The 4,710-nt window shown below is 42.7% G+C and overlaps 1 non-coding gene across 1 annotated transcript; it reads right to left on the reverse strand.

Moving 5' to 3' along the window:
• Positions 1-3,288: 3,288 nt before the first annotated feature.
• On the reverse strand, positions 3,289-3,396 carry LOC117946969. Its single transcript, XR_004657129.1, has one exon. It is a non-coding gene; the product is annotated as a U6 spliceosomal RNA (small nuclear RNA).
• Between the last annotated feature and the right edge of the window lie 1,314 nt (positions 3,397-4,710).

A 4,710-nucleotide genomic window follows, 5' to 3' on the forward strand; every position in this document is an offset into this window, starting at 1 on the left:
CATGACAAGATCCTGCCCTCTAATTACTCTCTGCCAACGTTTGCCAAGCCAATTTTAGTTTTTTCCTGTCTGTGTTTTCTTGCTGTACATTCTTTTTTTTCTCTCTCTGCTGTGTTGTCACTGTCTCGTCCCTTTCATCTGTGTTCTCAGCTGAGTGGGATGGTGTGAATTGGAGGGCAGAGTGCGTTCAATGACCCATTGACATGCAATAACTTACACGCCACTCTCTTCTTCTTGTAAGGACTTCAGCTACGTCCCCACAGGCCCTAAAAGACTGGCTGCACCCTCGTCTCTGACACTATTGAATCTCTGTGATTCATTTCTGACAAGTCAAAGCACAAGTTCTCACCTTTTGACTCAGGTAAACACTGCCAGTTGGATTGGCTGTGGAGTGAATTACAAGGATTGGGTAGTAATGGTTGGGTAATGTGTTATTATCGCGAGCTGAATTAACTTTTCCTTTATGCTTAATCTTTAATGTGGAGACGGTGTCTGCTTCCTGAACCAAATTTAGCATCTGGTTCCAGAGGAGAGGAGCTTGGTAACTGGTCCCATTGTACTTTTGGAGACTCTTGGAACCACGGGTAACCCTGCATTCTGGATTTTACAGGGAGCCATTGCAGATGAGCTTACATAGAGATGTATTTTCTCTTTTTCTAGTTTCTAGTTTTCTAGGCTACATGCACTGCAGTCTTCTGGATCAACTGGGGACCCCTGTGTTGTCTTCCCCCAAAACGTTTTGTGTTTTTTTGTCAACACTTAAGTCACTTTTTTCAAAATGTTCATGGCTTTTTGTGACTTTTTCAATGTTTTTGGTCATTATTTTTGACTTTTTTGGTGCTTTTTCTAAAGTTGGTTGGTCTGTTTTTGGCCGTTTTTTCATTGTTTGTCTTGCTTTTCCTAACGTTGATCCCCCCCCCCATATTTTTGTCATAAAAAACTTTGAAAGTGGGTAAAATTTTACCCGAGGAAAACATGAAGGTTATTGGAGCAACCTGATAATAGGCAAAATGCAATAATCCAGCCTAGAAGGACCAAATCCTTGGACTAGTTTTCTGCACCTTTTTGAGAGGGGGTGTCTGATTTTTGCAACGTTATGTAGGTGAAAAAAGAGAGTCCTTGACGTGTGTTTTATGTGGGAATTAAAGGACATGTCCTGATGACATTTATTACAGAGATTCTTTTGGGTGGTGCCACATAAAGAAACCATATCTTTAGATTATTAATTTCATAGGCTAATAACATGCTTGGGGCCAAGTACAAAAACTTCTGTTTCATCTGAGTTTAACAACACGAGAACATATGCCCAATGAAATACATTTGTCTTTCTTTTAGCTATATGTTTTGTATAATTATAACTTCAGAGCAGTTGACAAACATTTTATAATGATACATTATAAACATTTTATAATGATACAGAATGGACATGTGCTTGGACTAAATGTGTGTGTGTGTGTATCTTAATTTTATAATCTTTTTGTCATCTTTTTTTAAATGCATACTCTAAAGTAACTGCTTTTCAATTCATATCTCTTAAAAAACAATTGTGTAGTTAGACATACCGTAAAAAAACTCCCTTTGGGTTCATCCTTTATCCTTATTTGGTATTTCAGTTAAGTGGCCTTTGCTTTGTAGTGGACCCTGGTTTGGTGGTTTCTCATCTTCTTGCCCACGGTTCGGTTCGGACACGGTAACTACTGTACAGTACGTCCCCTCAGGTTTCAAACTTCTTCCATTTTTATGTTTGTATAAAAGCTTTTTGTTCATTGCAAATGACAGAAGCTCTCTTTCCTCCACTCTAGGGAAAGTATTAGCTAAACAAAAAAAAAAGAGTACCTCATTAGAGTTGTGTTTGCATTTATCTCACCGTCTTTGGAAGATTGTATGTTGATCCCGTGCCAGGAAATGTAAAACCCCACCAGAGTACATTACCTGGGTCAGGGCATAATTTTCACTGTACATTGCGCCGTATAGCAATTTAATGAATTCATGTCAAATACCCAAAATGTTTATTATCAATGCTTTTTCCCAATACTCACTTAATCAGGAATAATGTGATTCACGTCAGCCATATGTTTCTCATGAAGTTGAATCTTGAGGAATGTGGACTTTGGTGAGAAGCTGCTATGATTTGTGAGGTGTGTGTGTGTGTGTGTGTGTGTGTGTGTGTGTGTGTATGTGTGCGTGTGTGTGTGTGTGTGGTGGAAATACACCAGGGGGATGGGATCCTGCAGGGGGATTTCCTCCTCGGCACAAGCACGATCCATCCCACCTGTTTACCTACAGCAGGTCCCTCCTCCCTTTTTTCACAGTTTTACACCTACTTCCTTAGACATGTGTTTTAAATGGAGTGTTTGTCTATTGCCATGTTTGTGCACAAGCATGCATGCATGCAGCATTTGCTCTTGGCAGCTTAGAATATATATGGCCAAATATCTACACGTTTCCCAGGCTTTTGGGCCAAGCCTAGTCCCCACAGTGCGACCCCTGACACATGGGTCCCAGCCCATTTTGAGCTCATATAGGATGAGGCAATGCAGGACCTAGGGAGGTTAGCAGTGAGCAGACACTAGTCAGAGCGAGGACAGGCTCTCTCTTTTGCTCTGTCTCACCTCTCTCTCTCTCTTCCTATTGCACGGACAGAAAAGGCAGTGCTCGCTGACAGAGTGAGTTGGATTGAGACCCTGTCCTACTCCTCCAGCAGAGGGTCAACACTTTGGACCACACATAGAGAGAGAGAGAGAGGGAGTGGTGGTGATGATGAGGCCTTGCCTGCTTGCCACACGCCTCAGTTGACTCCAAATCAGAGCCTGGACTGCAGCGGTCCTCTGAGCTGCAGGGACGTCTCTGTTAAAGACTCTCGGATGCTAATGGCTTCCCCAGCTCCACCGCTGAGCTGCAGGGACAGTCTGAGACTCAGCTAAACTAGGACAGAGCATCCAGGGTAAAAGAGAAATGCAATGAAGGCAGGTTTTTTTTGCCCCATGGGTATCATTTTAAAGATTTTCACATAGTTCTAGCTTTCCTTTCCACTGCTTTTAATTTATAACTTCAGTAATTTACTCAGCACCTAGTGAACGGAGGCCCACTGATCCAGTCATGATCAGCTAAGCCTCCCTCTGCCACATGTAAGTATCGTTGTTCAGTGTCTGAAATTGTCCCCAAAATGGGCCAGTACCCTAATTCAGCAGTTGCATGCAAGTCGTTACATGTGATTTGAATATATTTACTCCCTTTATTCATACCATACCCTGTAGGGGTGACACCCGATAGTAGACTATTCCATCGATCTAAGAAGCCTGACTCACGAATGTGTGTGCAATCCTTTCGCAGGGGCCATGCTAATCTTCTCTGTGTCCATTCTAATTTTTCATATGTGCTGCCGAGCAAGCAGCAAGGGGAGCGTGATTTGACTGCTAATCTCACAGTCACAGTGTCTGAAAATGTGATTATGAAACAAAGGATCATTCCATTTGGGCTGTATGGGGGCGCTAAATGTCTGATTTTATTTAGAATGTTTTGGTTTCTCCAAATTAATCACAATATAAAAGGTGGAGGCTGGGGGTGTGACCTTGACCAACTGTCACTTGGCTTGTTTGAAATCCATGATGTCTCTCTTACTCATACTAATGTCAAAAAACCTCATAAAGTGACATTTTCACACCACGGGACCTTTAAAAAGGAACAGTAGGCAACATTAAAGAACATATGGTTAAATTGAAATGATTTATTTAAAATGAAATGACAATAAGTTGTTACAAAAACTTCTTTCACTAGTAAATTGCGCGTAAACGACTTAAAAAAACACTAGATGGGAAATGGGTGTTTTACAATACCTTTGAATGCACCACAAGGCCTACCAGTTTCAAGTAAACGCACCGTTGTTGTTTTCCCGACAACGGCAGGCAGTGGCCATTTAGTGCAGCTAGTTTGTGCCTGGCAACAACGGGACGCTGAAGGACACACGCGGGACACGAACGAGTGCAGGCAGTTAATTGGCCGAAATATGCGTTCCTATTCGGTCTGGTAGATACCGGTTGTTAGGCACTGGTGCAGCACCTGGTCTCAGTACCCAACCCTAACTGTCGGTATTGGTCAAGTTGCATCGTGGGCAGTGTACAGGCACCAGGTTTTGCCTCAGATAATGATGACTGTGATGTGCAGTTGTAGACATACTAACTGACCACAATGCAGGAATTTTAACAGTATAATGTAGCTGGATGTAAGTTTTTTAAGTGTTACGTACACATAAAGATCTAGTCCTTCAGAAAAGGTTGCCGGTCTATCAGATCCAATTCGAGGCTGCTGCATACCCTCCCCTTCTCTCAATGGTGGACCTTTCCTAGCCCCTTCCTTCCCTAGGGCGGGACTTTCTAAGACCAACCCCTCAGATCTGTACTTTAGTTTGTCTCCATATAACACAGGCAGCACAAGTTGGTCACTGTCCTAAGATTTGGTCATGCTCTGTGACTGAAGCCAGAACTTGACCCTGTTCCCTGTAGGTACAGAGCAGAGGGAGGGATAGACGCACAGATGTGTGTGTGTGTGTGTGTGTGTGTGTGTGTGTGTGTGTGTGTGTGTGAGGATCCCAGAGACCCCACCTTTTGACTAAAATGCCACAATTAGTGCAAGCGTAGCCTGGAACATATCACGCAGTGCCTTTGTAATTGTTTAAGAGTAAAACAACCTGAGTTGTTAAAGAGCTCAGTC

The sequence above is a fragment of the Etheostoma cragini genome, chromosome 6 (genome assembly GCF_013103735.1).
Source record: "Etheostoma cragini isolate CJK2018 chromosome 6, CSU_Ecrag_1.0, whole genome shotgun sequence".
NCBI lineage: Eukaryota > Metazoa > Chordata > Actinopteri > Perciformes > Percidae > Etheostoma > Etheostoma cragini.